This window comes from Mustela erminea, chromosome 1 (genome assembly GCF_009829155.1).
Source record: "Mustela erminea isolate mMusErm1 chromosome 1, mMusErm1.Pri, whole genome shotgun sequence".
Lineage (NCBI taxonomy): Eukaryota > Metazoa > Chordata > Mammalia > Carnivora > Mustelidae > Mustela > Mustela erminea.
This window is the reverse complement of record NC_045614.1, coordinates 177,272,791-177,288,255: the sequence shown is the minus strand read 5'-3', so window position 1 is coordinate 177,288,255 and position 15,465 is coordinate 177,272,791. Positions and strand designations below refer to the sequence as shown.

The following is a 15,465-nucleotide window of genomic DNA, read 5'->3' as shown; positions in this document are numbered from 1 at the left end:
CCCCAAATCGAGTCCCACATCAGGTTCCCTGCTCAGGAGAGAGTCTGCCTCTCATGCTCTCTCTCATTCTCTCTCTCATTCTCTCTCTCTCAAATAAGTAAATAAAATATTAAAAAAAAAAAGAAACAGGCTGTAAATGTGGGAAGAAAAAAATGTAAATGCATTCAAAATGGGAAACTGTCTTAAATAAGAATAACTACATTTAAAAGAAGAAGTCTAAAAATCCAGAAGTGAATAAAGTACACTAAATGTGCTTTAACTAGCACAGAAATAGTTGTAACTCATTTGGAGTTTATTTATTTAACAACTAGTTATTGTGTACATACATGTGAGAACCAGTTTCCAGTTGTCAGGATAGCCAGTGACCCAGTCATTGTATAGCTTATGGACCATACAAGACACATTTGGGTTCTCTGCTAACCAAGTCTTCCAGTGGTGGTTTGATGGCACTTTTATATAACCCAAGTTGTGCATATCTCTTCCCAAATTGTTATAGTCATGTTCTATTGATATTGGCCATGAAGGGAATATGTACACCATGGATATTAGTGAACACTACAAGTATTTTTTTTTTATTTGCTTGTTTTTTGTTTTTGTTTTTGTTTTTGTTTTGGCTTGGTTATGTTTTATTTTGGAGAGCTGGTTTTTAAACAGAAACGAACCACTGGTATTTTTTTGTTTGTTTGGAGCTCCTCCCTGCCCCATTTCTAGGACCCTGCTCCCGTGACTATAAGGACTTGCTCCCATGACTATAAAACATAAACTGTGACATTTATAGATAGTTGAAAATAATATTTATTCTTTATTATTATGGTATAACATTTATTTAAATTTATTAACTGTCATACTGATCCTCTTAACATTTATTTATTAATCAATAGCTTTAAATTCAATTCCTTCACCTTATAAAAATGATATAAATGTATAAGCTTAACTTGAAGTTGCTTCATTGCCTTGTTCATCAAGTATAATCACCTCTGAATGTACTGACTACTCCTCATATGGAGAAAATCTCATATGGAGAAAATTGAAAAGAAAATCTTTTCAATTTGCACAATCTTCATTTGTATAATCTTCAATTTGTACAATCTTCCTTTCACTTGCCATCTATGGTTTAAAGCCAAACTTACTACTAGCACCTCAGAGCACTAAAATCATGCAAATATCTTCAAGAGAACTCTCTTGCCTGGTTGAGGTAGTACCATAATGCACACACATATGTAGATACCTTTGATCTTAGGAATTTCAGCAAAAAATTCACCACTGTCTGAGAAGACGCAGATGATATTCAGGGATTTTAACTGAGGTTATTTGACATTTTATAATACCAGATGAGCAGATAGCAACCAATTTATGCTAATAACAAAGATCTTTGTTATTAGAAAAGTAGCTCATTGAAGATCTTGGTACTAAAACTCAGTCTCAACAAGGTCCCAGGGTCCACATGCTAGATACTCCATAAAGAGTATACTTTGAAGAATATTAACAGAGTTTATTGGATTAATTCCTGATACCTAATTATATCTGCAAATAAAATAAAGGAGAAAAATAGCTGAGTAAATGGAAAGCATTTTTTCATAAATACTTAGATACAGCAAATGCCCCTAAAATTGCTCTGGGGGTGGTATTGGCTGCTTTTGTTCTCTAATTTACTTGCTAAAATTTAAGGAAAATTATGATCTACCTGTATTATTCGGCAGACCAAACCATTAACTGAATTTATTACAGCAGCTAATTAGTGTTTGCAAAAATTGGCAAGAAGAGAAAAGGGAACTTATTTAAAGTAAACTCATGGTTTTATAAATTAAAAGCTTTAAAATTTTAGGAAGTAAACAGAATTCATAGAGGTAGAAATACAGAATGGCAAATAGGCATGACTTTTAAAATGTTTCTAATGGATTGAACTGGGGATCCTTTGGAAAGAAAGATCTACATTAAAAAAACAACACAAAACAATAACAACAACAACAACAACAACAAATGAAGCCATTCAACCCTATATTCAGAATCCTCTCCAAACTCCAAAGTCCAACCCTTGATTGGTATAATATCTAATATGCACATCTAATGCCTTCCCCCAAATAAAATTTGGGGGAATTTTATTAACATTTATGATCCATTATTTTCATCATTGCTACTAGAGCAGATTAGTACTTATGTGTTTGAGAAACTTAGGTAGAACCTAAAGCTAACTGCTCACTCTCCCAGAGCTGGAGGCTTTGGTCCCCTAACAGTTTGCCCAGGTTTTAGCATATCTTGTAGTTTATTTTTTTCAGAATTTTAGCATCGATTGATACACATGTACAGAATGTGTACATTCTGTACTCCTCTATTTATTAGGAGAATGATTTTTTTTTTTTAAGTTTGGGTATGTAATCCATTTTACCCCAAGTAGAGGCTACTTAGAATTCCCTCCTTAATAGCAATCTGAGTGATTCTAATTTCGCTCATGTTCTGTCTCAGAATCTACTCTGTAAATAACCATAAGAGATGTTTTCTACTCTATTATCCATTTTTGTTCTCAACATCAAATAAATTCATTATTCAATATATCCATCCAGTTAGGATATCATTAAATTCTACTAAAACATTTAATTTTCCTAGTAGAATTTCCATACAATGTCATAAAAAAATCACACATCTCATTCATGAAACACAGATTTGTCCCAGAGAGAAATTGTGATAAATCACTTCTTTTTCTCATTGAAACTAACTTGCTTACGTGTTTTTGTGAAACTCATGCCCACTAAGTGGTAACATTATATACTATCTTATTTTCTGTATCAATCAATCAATCTCTGTGGCCTATTATCATGTTCTTTTCCACATGAACTTCTCTAGTATCTTAAATTAGAATTCTCTAAGACTATGCCAACAGTTTAATTTCTCAAGTTCTCAAAACTTTATATATGTTTCCTATATATTCCATCTTTTATTCAGTATATTGGTGAACTTATATTAGCTTCCTTCTCAGTATTTGCATTAAAAGGGAGTCCTATAATATTCACTTTCAGTCACCAGGAACCACCATCTTTTAAAGAGTTAACAGCAGTTGCATTTATCCGGTATGCTGGTATGCTTTCCTTAGGAGCAACGCCCCTCTTCTTCCCAAGTGAGAGTTATCCTCCAAATGACCAGTCAGCCACAATTTCATGAATGTTTACCTTCTCTGGGCAGGATTCGATGGTGAGAAAAGCATAAGAGCTAGTCCCCTATTACGTTTAGTTCAGGTTTATACCTGAATCTTCAGCCACAAAGAGCTACAAAACATCTTCATTCTCAAATTAACCATTTTCATAGCTTTGGGATTTGTTGTCTTTGATTAAAATACATTTTTTACCTGATGTTCTCTTAACAAAGGAGTGCTTTGAGAATATTCATGTAAATTAATGAAAACAAATAATCCGTTTGCTAAGTGAACTCACTTTAAAGAAGAAGGCAAAGAACTTGCCCAACTTCGTATATTCAGTGTTTAGTTGCTGTGATGGTAAGGGCTTCCTCTTCTGTTCTAGAATCCTCTCTCAGGGTCTACTTCCATGTACTGCATAGTACATCTCCTAAAGTCCAAAATACAGGTAAATGTTGTTTCTTTCTGTTGGCCATCTTACATTAACTTACCTCAACATTAAATTCTGACTGACAACCTTTAAAACATCTGACTATTTTCTAATTTTTGCTTCTTTGAAAAATCTCATGTTGACTTAGTGACAAAGTAAAGCCTATTTCTGATCTTTTATCTTTTTTTCTCTCATGGATAGGACAGGTCAACAATTTTTAAAAAAATTTTTTAGGAAAGCCATTCCCACAACCTATTGTTTCACTAATATGAGAAGGGAGAAATATTCTCTGTGCCTTCTAGTTGAAATTATTGCCCTCCTTAGGGCTTTATATTCTTGCCTTTTCTAAAACTTGTCTATATTTATAGTCATACTTGCTGTGCATTTGATATGGTTTGTGGTAAAGAAAACTGGAAACAATGAATTTCTTATCTACAAAGGTAAAAGCTCTCAGATGGCCCTTATTTTCAGTTCTTTAGGATGTCTTGTAACTACCTTCTGTTGTGAAATGTGCTATTATGATGTTACATGTAGAAATGACCTGGTTGATCAAAACAGAGATCAATTCCATTTATGAGGCCATTCTTTTGTTCAAAGAATGTCCTCTGATAACTCTTATTTGTTGCCAAATATTTTGTGCTGTATCTAGAGTCTTGGCAATGTGACTTTACAGGTCCTCTCATCAAAATATTGAGTCTATATTCCTTTATGATAAAGACTTTAAAGCCTATAAAGCTTTTATGACTTTCTTTATGATTTGATTTGCCAACCAAATGTGGCAAAACTAAGAGTCTGCCAAACCTGAACACAGGCCTTGAGGCATTGTGACCCTCCACTCAGTCTCTTGGAAGCCCCCTGCTATGTGAACAAGTCACAGTCATCCTGACGGAGGATGAAAAACCATAAGAACCAGGGTAGAGTTAGCCCAGTTGTCCCAAGCGAGGCTCCAGGGATGTGAAAGAGTCCAAACAAAATGGCCAAAGCCACCTCACACACCCACAGGTAATAGCCAACATATGAGACAGCCCAGCCAAAACCAGATGTTCCCAGCTGAACCCAACATTCTAAGTTGCTGCTATATAAAAATATAGTTGATTTTTATACTGATCTTGAGTCTAACCATATTGCTAAATTCAGTTATTAATTCTACCAGTTTGTAAACTACTTTGGATGTTCTCCATGATACATACAGAATAATATCAATTGTAGACAATGGCAGTTGTTGATTTTCCTTTCTAATTCACCTTTTCTTTTTATATATCTTTGTTTGCCTTAAATCATTTAGTAGACCACTAGTAAAATGTTAAATAGAGTTAGTGATGAAAGATACCTTTGTTATGTTCCTGCTCTCAAGAATAAAGTTTTAAATTCAAATTTGCTAACTTATTAATGAAATAAATCAATAGAAAATATAGAACATCAAAATCTTGAATCATGTTTCTGGAAATATCCATCTAAGTTGACACTGATCTATTAATCACTTGCCTTGAAATATTTGATTAGTTATGATTCTATATCAATCTATATTTATGTATTTTATTCATAAGATTATAGCCAATAATTTGTCAAATCTTTACTAAAGTACTAATGCAGTGTGTCCACTAAATATTTCTGATCTACTCATTTAGTTACTCTCTGAAGAAAACATATTAGTTTGTTATTTCTTGTTTTTAGTGAATGCATGTCCATCTTAGTGAGAACTTCCTTTTATTTTTAAATGCAGGCAAAATATTCCTCTTCCATTATTACTATTGATAATAACTGTCATACAGAACACGTATGATTAAAAACTATAAAATTGATACAGAAGAGTATGAAATAAAAAGTGACAATTTTTCCTGTCTTCCCAACTCAGTCACATTTTCCAGATGAAAATACTATTAATTCCTTCTAACATTCTTCAAGATAATTTACATATCATTTAATGAATGCATATATTATTTACATCAAAAATTTTGTATATTACACAGATGGTTTGACACCTTACTTTTTTCACTTAAAAATATATCTTGGAGACTTTTCCAAATAAAAGCTTAAGTGAACTATCTTGTTCATTTTATAGATTCTTGTTATGCTCCACAGATTCTTGTCAAATTAGCTCATAATTGGGAACTATAGCTCATACCTAATTTCTCCTATTAGACCAGTTTCTTTCTTTCTCCCTTCCTTCCTTCCTCCCTCCCTACCCCCCTCTTTCTCCTTTCATTTCCCTTCCTTTCCCTCCCTCCTTCTTTCTTTTCCTTTCTTCCTCCCTCCCTCCCTCCTTTTCTCTCTCCCTCCCCTCTTCTTTTCTTCCTTCTGTCCATCCCCCCTTCTCTCCTTCTCTCTCTTTCCTCCTTTCCTTCCCTTCCGTTCCCCTTCCTTCCTTCCTCTCTCTCTTTCTTTCTTTCCTTCTATTCTATTCTTTTCTTTTCTTTCTATTGAAATCCTGAGAAAATAGACATACTCTGTTTAATTGAAACACTATTTGAAGAAGTCAGCTATATATATTCAACTAGTAAATACTCTTAGCCCCTGCAAAAAAAATTCCACAGTTAGGGTTCCTTTATATCAAGCAATTTTTTTTTTGTTTTGTTTTATTAATAGTAATGTAATTTATCTCTCTCTCTCTCTCTCTTTTTTTAAATTTTTTATTTTTTTACTGCTTGGATTTTTGTGAAACTTATACCCAACATTTGGATTTTCAGATACCAATCAATTTATTATTTTTTCACCTGTGTTTTTTCCCAGTTTTATTGAGATATAATTGACATATAACATAGTATTAGTTTAAAACGAACAATATAATGATAGTAGATATGTTATATATTATATATATAGATATACATATCTAATAGATATGTTATATATTATGTATAACATATAATGTATATAATGAAATGATTACCATAAGTTTAGCTAATGACTATCACCACATCTAGGGACAATTTTTTTCTTGTGATGAGACTAACATTCATCTCTCAGTAGTTGATACAAGAAGTAGATTAAAAAAAATTCAGTAAGACTGAAGATTTGAATAACACTATTAACTAACTTGACCTAATTGTCTTTTTTTTTTTTTTTTCCCTAAGAGAGTGTTCACACAAGTTGGGTGGGGATGGGGAGCAGCAGAAGGATAAGGAGAGACAAAATCTTAACCAGACTCCACACCCAGCACAGAGTTCTATCTCAGGACTCTGAGATCATGACTTGAGCCAAAATCAAAAGTGGGACACTTAACTGACTGAGGCATCAGGCACCCCAACCTAATTGTCATTTATAGACTCCTCCATCCAACAACAGAAGCATACATATCTTTTTCAAATGTACATGGAATATTCTCTAACATAGATCACATTGTGAGAAACCATATAAAAACCCTTAATAACTCTAATCTCGGTCATGAAAAATTGGGAAGGGAGGGAGGTAAAATTGCTTTAAGATCCTTTCAATATGGAAATAATGATTATGGAAATGCAGATTTAATGGTTTGAATATTCATGTTTTCTTTTACCAGCTGTATGCCAACAAAGAGTTTATTTAACTGTATAACAACACAACCATGGCTTCTGGATCTCTATAGTAGTAGTGATAATGTGATAATACCTGTCTTATTAGGTTGACTTAAAGATTAAATGAAATCACTTTATTGAAGTTCCCTGTTACATAAGTATTATATATATTTTAACATATAAAAAATTTGTTTCTGGACATCAGAAATCTAAATCTTTCTTGTGAGACTACTTTCATTATCTTTCCTCTTCTGTTGTTGCCAATCATATTTTTTACAAAAGTCCAAAACTCTTTTCATGAAAAATATCTGGAAAAATTAAGAGCATAAGATTCTTTGGTTTCAAAACTGAAAATCTTTCAACCAATATTCTTTTAATATAAAGTTATTTACCAAGATTTTTCACTGAAATAATCTTACTAAAGTCAATGAAGTTTACACTGGTTTTTAACTATCAGAGGTATTATAATTATTACATATATATATATATATACACATATATATATATATTTAAAGTTAGCCATGTTTTTTATTTCAAAAGAAATTAGTTACATCTAACTACAAAGGCAGAGCATTGGCTAAATCATTTTTATTCATTCATAATATGAAGACATCAAACTCATTTTTCTGGAAAATTAATGACAGAAAGATATTTAGATTATGGTAAAAATTTTAGATTACAGAACAATATGTAGAGTATAACTCATGTACATGTGAGAAAAAAATCTTGGAAGCATGTATATTGAAATGTTAATCATGAATATAAATGATTATTTTTATAATTTTTGTACTTTTGGCATATTTTGAAATAAATGTATATTATTTTTGCAATAAGAAAAATGTGACAAAGATTTTTTTTAATTATCAGAAAAATTTTGTAGATTGGATAAAGGATGTGTGCATTTATAATAGTGAGTCAGAAAACATGTAATTAGTTTAATCAGGTGCCTTATTTTCCCCCATATGAACTGAAGTTTGGTTTACTTAAATTGATCAGCAGTTTGTTCTGGTGTTATTTGGCACTCTAATAGATGCTTTTGGAAGAAATTGTGCCTACTGAAATGGTTTGCTTTATTTTTAAAAGTAATTTTTCCAAGTTCATTTTTTGCTACAGGTGTTGCCTTATGAATATATCATGTGTCCATTGGGCATTCAAGTAGTTAATAGACTAAATCTCTCTAATTATAGAGGAAATCAAGATGTGTTGACAGCTCTGCTATTTGGGGGGAGTGACAACCCTGGGTGCCTGCCACACTCTGACATTCAAGCTACACTTCTTATATCAGAAATTCTCTGTAAAAATAATTGCTCTGGAAGTGGCTTAGAGTGGCTCACAAAAGTTATATATATTTTGTCAGATTTGTCTAGTCAACTGTGACATCAATCCCTGCCCACCCCTTCATCTCTCCAGATTTAAGCCTAAAGAGTTAGCAACAAAATAATGTGCTACTAGGGTCCCCTCCTCTCAAGGTTAGTGTGGAGTTGTGAAGGGCATGACACTGGGAAACATGGGGCATGAGTCCTAGCCAAATTCTAATTTCTGGCACTATTGGTATAGCTTCATTGGAATTTACTTTCTTGTCAAAAAATTCAACTGCATTTTTGCCAACCTCCATTTGTACTACTTGATTTTTCCTTTTCTTGTTACATTTCAACTTAATGTTACTTGAGCTATTGGTTTTACTCATTTTCTTTATTTCTTTCATGCATCATGTGAATGCATCACCATATTTCATGCATCACCATATTTCTTTTACTCCCCATATACAAGAAGTGTATCCATTACTAACTGTCAGGATCACAGCCACAATGACAGTAATAACAAAAGCTATCATAAATTGTTCAGAAAATTTTGTACTTTTCCATAAGGATAATACATGTTTGAATTGTTTGTGAATCTCTTTATCTCACAATGACTTTTCAAAATGGAACCCTCTCCTTAGATATATAGTAAATTTCAGCATTGGACCCAAGTTGGATCTCCACTAACTCCTATCTATGCTTGATCTATACCTTATATATTTGCTTCACATCTCTTTTTTGGATGTACATTGTTCCTTGTCCCTGGGCTCAGTGATGTTTTGGGCAGTAGGATGTTAGCAGACCTGATGTAAGGAGAGTGTTAAAAAGGGTTTATGTGTTTGGGCTTTATCTCTCATGTTCTTGTACCATGACAGTGAGAATGACACTCTCAGGTTATCTGCTGGTTTCAGAAGGATATGAGACCATGAACTAGAGATATCCTAGACTAGAGTGAATGGGTTTACCCACTGACCTAGAATAAGTCTGGTTGAGATCAGCCAACTTCCAACTGATACTGAGATTTATGAGATATAAACACATATTTTAGTATGCCTTTGATGTTTTCTAGTTTTTTGCTATGTGCTAGTTTTGTGGTGAAAGAAAAATGACTCAAGATCGTTCCAAAATCATCAGCCAAATTAGTGATAGATAGCTGCAGAAAGATTGATTATCTCAGAGATATTTTCATCAGGTAAGTCATTATCAATTGAGAAAGTATTATTCACATACATAAATCTCATGATAAACTTTTGATTTAGTCCATAATACTAGATTTAAATCTGTGCTACACAATGTGTTAATGCCAAGTTATTTTTATTTTCTTCTATTTGTTTCCCACCTTTGTCACTACTTTAAAATATATTTTTCAATCTTTAAAATATTTTAAGAAGAAGTCATAATTCTAAAAAAATCTTTAGGGACTTTTTTATTGTTAAAGTTTGAACTAAGTCATTTTAACTTCATTAACTGATGTTGGGGTTCATTTTGAATGATTGAGTATAATAATGCTCAGATCAAATGCACATTTAATGAAGACTTTCTCAATGTCTCACAGCAAAAATTCCCCTTTTCTGTGTTTCCATTTCACATTCTTCTAGTGTAGTACTTAACATAATTATAGGTAGGTAGAGAGATTGATTTTTTTTTTTAATGTTTCTATCTCTTTTGAGGGTATTGATTATATTTTTCTTATTCGAGGCTTGCAAAGGTGTCAACAAATATTTAGTTTCTATTTCATCAGATAGGACTGTGATAATTAATTTTATGGGTCAACTTAGCTGGCTTATGGAGTGTCCAAACATTCTCAATGTTTGAGAACAATTCTCAAACATTCTCAATGATTCTGTGAGTGGTTTTAGATGAGATTAACATTTGAATAGGTAGATTGTGTAAAGCATACTGACCTTTGATATATTTATGTCCCTATCCTCAGAGCTTCTATTGGTCACCTCAGCCTTCAAACAAAATGGTATTATATATTCATTTTTTAATCAGTCATAATATCACTTTATTTCCTATTTGTAAAAAATGATTATGAAATATTTCTATCCTTCCCTCTCTTTCCTCTCTACTTTTAATATCTCACATCTTTTGTTTGCAGGGTTAGTTTCATATTCTCAAAGTGGATAGTTTACATTTTGTTATATAACCATATATATTTTTTTCCCATACATTGAATGATAATCCAGAGTCCAGTTCTTATGGGTTCTCTTCTTGACTTTCAACCAATTGCTGTTGCAGTATTTTCATTTTCTTCATAGACACTACCATACTTGTGAATGTGTGAATATATTTTTGCCCCAATTAGTTTCCTCCAACTTCCTCCTGAAACATCTGTCATCTTGCTGTAATTTGGTATAATTATTTTATAGGTTTGCTGATCTTAGATCCTGGAATTTTCCAACATTGTGGTCATTGGTTATATCTACGCTTTTCTTGATACTATACCTGTTCTTCAATTATTTGGACAAAATAAATCTTTAAATAATTTGTAACAAAGTGTGCAGCAGAAATAGTGTTTCTGAATATTTGAAATCTCTTCATTCCTGAAATGTTTTTATTCTTCACTTCCATTTGAGTACTATTTTAGCTGGATATAAAATTTTTGTCCTCAGAAATTGGAAGATCTAGTTTTTATTCTATCATAGAATTTTGTTAATGAGAATTAAGATGCTAGACAGATTGTTACTTTTGTAAGAAATTTGCATACTCACCTCTGCTCCCTCTTAAACTCACACTAAAAAGCTTTGATATCTAATTTTATTCATGGTGCTATGGAACAGTGCTAACACACATGATAGACACTAGACATTTGTTGTGCAAGTCAGACATACCTAGTGCAACTGAAGAATGTATTCAGGGTTCAACAAGTCACAGTGACTTTAATTGCTAATTTCATCACTTTATCTCCTCTGATTCATTAGGTACCACTGCTCCACTTGGATTTATATCACCTAGAAATTTTTTTTCTTTTATTGCTGTAAATTGACATTTTTTATTAGCCTCTACTATAATTCTATTATAATATAAGTGGAGATAAGTGAATGTGTTCAACCCTCATGCCTGTCTCTACTTTATTATCATGTCTTTAAAAAATGAGTTTTCTTTAGTTTACTCAAATTAATAAGAATAAATAAGGCATAAATTTCAATTGTTCTGGTCATCAGGGTCAGAAAATCAGATTGAAGTATAATAATTCATTGCCTATTATTTTCTATTTACTTTTCCAGTTGTTTATGGTATATTCAACTTTTCAAAGTAATGTTATTTTTTTATTATGTCTTTGAAATATTAACCAAATTATAAATTTGAAGACATTTTTGAATAATAACTATGTTTTCTGTTCTATCAGCAGTAGCATTATAAATATTATACATGACACAAACTACACCAAGCCCCTCTTTATGTATTCCTAGTGGGTACCATATCCATTCATCTATTAGTTTTACTTTAATATTTTATGAAATTATTCATTAACTGTGTCATTAAACAATTAGATTTAAATTAGAGGACTTTATAACAATAACAAAAAGATTAGTTACAAGGAATAATAAAATTCCTATTTTTTATAATTTAGTGGGGCAACTTAAAAATGAAATCTGAAATCTGTTCAATTTTAATTCTTTTAAAATAGCAAAAGGTTTGTGCCCAGAAAATTCAAACATATCATATTTGTATAGAGACAAATATCAATTTATTTGGATTATGCAAAGTAAAGCATTCCTTACTTATGGAGTGTAGCAGCAGTTAACTAAAATTTCACCAAAGGAACTAAAAACTAATAATCTTCCAAAAGAGTTGAGATTTCTTTTATCAGATATACATTCTCAAAACAAAGTTAACTGAAATTTAAATGTATGCTATCATTGTTTGTTAAAACCATAAAATTACCTGATCATGCAGTCATTAGCAGCTTTGAGTAGTTTGCTCTGAATTAATTCTACTCTGTTGGGAAATAATCACAGAAGTTTCTAACTTGTAATGTATGCTGAGACAGAAAGTGTTATAAGGCATACTACTTTAAATTGTACTATGATCAGCATAAACTAATTGAATGCAGAGGCTACACTTTCTTTCAAATATCAGGTCACTATTGTCTTGAATTAGAAACAGTTGGTTTAAACTTTGATATCAAATATCAGCCCTGTGCACTGGGAATCTGTTGTTTCACCTCAAAAGTTTATCTTGGGTGCTCGCTTAAGCAGTACATATACTAAAATTGGAATGATACAGAGAAGATTAGCATGGCCCCTGCGCAAGGATTACATGCAAATTCGTGAAACATTCCATATTTTGGGGAATCCTCTTACACTGTTGGTGGAAATGCAAGTTGGTGCAGCTACTGTGGAGAACAGTGTGGAGATTCCTCAAGAAATTAAAAATAGAACTTCCTTATGACCCTGCCATTGCACTACTGGGTATTTACCCCAAAGATATAGATGTAGTGAAAAGAAGGGCCATCTGTACCCCAATGTTTATAGCAGCAATGGCCATGGTTGCCAAACTGTGGAAAGAACAAAGATGCCCTTCAATGGACAAATGGATAAGGAAGATGTGGTCCATATACACTATGGAGTATTATGCCTCCATCAGAAAGGATGAATACCCAACTTTTGTAGCAACATGGACAGGACTGGAAGAGATTATGCTGAGTGAAATAAGTGAAGCAGAGAGAGTCAATTATCATATGGTTTCACTTATTTGTGAAGCATAACAAATAGCATGGAGGACAAGGGGAGATGGAGAGGAGAAGGGAGTTGAGGGAAATTGGAAGGGGAAGTGAATCATGAGAGACTATGGACTCTGAAAAACAGTCTGAGGGTTTTGAAGGGGTAGGGGGAGGGAGGTTGGGGGATCCAGGTGGTGGATATTGGAGAGGGCATGGATTGCATGGAGCATTGGATGTGGTGCAAAAATAATGAATAAAAAATAAAAATAAAAAATTAAAAAAATAAAAAAATAAAAATTAAAAATTTTTTTTAAAAGCACATGTATATTGGGAAAAAAAAAGTTTATCTTGGTAGAGCAAATGCATCCATTAAAAAGGAGGTTTGACCCTGTAGTTCCAACTCTGAATCTTGTTGTTCTTTTACTAACAGTAATTTTTGTAATGGTCTTCTACTGAAATATTGTTCTCCGTTATTTGTTTACAGTTTCAAATGTGTTGCCATTTTCATTGTCGTGTCAAATGAAGAAGTTGTACAAAATTTCATTTGCAACATGGGTTCTCTTTTTTATAAATATTTCCAATTCTTTTCTTTCTTTTTTCTTTGAATAGGAATACATAGGAGTACAGTTTTCTGTTTCTTCTTTCCTTTATTAGTTCATTGGTTGGGTTATATTTTAAGTATAACTTTAGAACAGTGCAGTGATGGACCTCATAGACCATCACTACAGAAGCAATAAACTGATAAGCTACCAACTTTCATCTTCATTAATAGAATCTAAAATGTGTCAGGAGTAGTATTGTATCCTGCTAAAACTATTCCATGGTACCAGCTGAAGGAAAAGGTTGTCCTGGGCATAATACTCGCCAGTAAAATGTAAAGCAATCCTTCCAGAAAGTTTCAGAAGAATATTTGTTGGCTGGTACTTTTGTTTTTGACATTTGCACTATTTAGGTTTAGAAGCCATTCCTTCAAGTGTTCCCATTGGTCTATCCACTATACGGACAGTATGTTGGACTAAAATAGCTCTGAATCAGATATTAACTTTGAAAATATTTTAATTTTTTCTATAACTCAAGTTTTTAAAATAACTGGGCTATCATAGTAGATTTTTAAAAATAGTTTTCCATAGTTAAACATGATTATAATTTCAAAAGTCAAAATAATGAATAGTTTTTAAAAATTATCTTTTAATACCTCCCCACTAATTCAGGAATGAGAAACCAAAGCATCTCCATTCTGATTGAAAATAGTATGTGTACATATAAGAATCTATAAATTAAAAAAAATCCATAAATATCATGTGATTCAGGAACAAATGTATTCAAAGATATAAAATATCCTCCCTATCTTGAGTTTGCTAATTTCGAATGAAATCAAAGCTTTGACCATTGTATCATTCAGTGCCTCCTAAATAAGAAATTGTATGATAAATTCCTCTTAAAATTTAGCATGTTTAGTATACTTTAAAACAATAATAAAATTATATAATTTTATGTTACTTGCTTATTCTTGTGAAGGAAGAATTTTAATTTTTAGGTACTCAATGCTATTAAATTTTATAATTTTATGTTACTTGCTTATTCTTGTGAAGGAAGAATTTTAATTTTATATATAATTTTATGTTACTTGCTTATTCTTGTGAAGGAAGAATTTTAATTTTTAGCTACTCAATGCTATTAAATTTCATGACATGGACTTATAGGGAATATATTTTGTTTCTGAACAGTTTGGGCTTTCTGAGAAAACTCTTGCTGAAGCTTGGGACCTAGTCTAAAAGAGCAAGTCTTAGAAGTTAATTTACAACAGTGAGAACCTGGGAGAGATTGACTCAACTCTGAAAGTGTACGTTTACTTTTCAAAGTGCTGAGAACTGGGACTGGGAGATATCCCAGGGTTGCAAAGCAGGAGACAATGTTCTTATCTTTCACGAGGAGAGATTTATTTACATTACAAAAGATTATATAAATCAGAACCTTTCCAAGAAACATATGGTTTTCTCCCTCCTTCAAGGAGGGGAGAAGGACAGTGTGTACTAAGTACCCAGGTTGATTTTGCTCGTGTTTTTGCCTACAGCACAATCCCCATTATGTACAGGTGACATCTGGTTTTTATTACATTGCCATGGGGCAAAAATTAGGGCAAAAGGGAGTCAGGGCAGCCACTATTAAGTAAATAATAATAATTAAGCTATCTCTTCTCCAGAAACCTCCTGTATGCATTCAGATTATTATTCATAAATATAAAAAATGCAAACATACCACATGCCTTTGATTTGAAAATGCCTTTTCTATTTCAAAGTTATGAGATTTTGTCTATGGTTTCATAGGTTTTAAACTTTGGAATTTCTCATTAATTTATAGTTCTTCTTGGTATATGGTGTGAGGTAAATATGTAACTATATATATATATATATACACATATATATACACACAGGGCTACCAGGTTG

General features: G+C 32.2%; 1 non-coding gene across 1 annotated transcript; it reads left to right on the top strand.

The window, feature by feature from the left end:
- The first annotated feature begins 12,538 nt into the window (after positions 1-12,538).
- LOC116581299 lies at positions 12,539-12,645 on the top strand. The gene has a single exon (XR_004281993.1). It is a non-coding gene; the product is annotated as a U6 spliceosomal RNA (small nuclear RNA).
- The last annotated feature ends 2,820 nt before the right edge of the window (positions 12,646-15,465 follow it).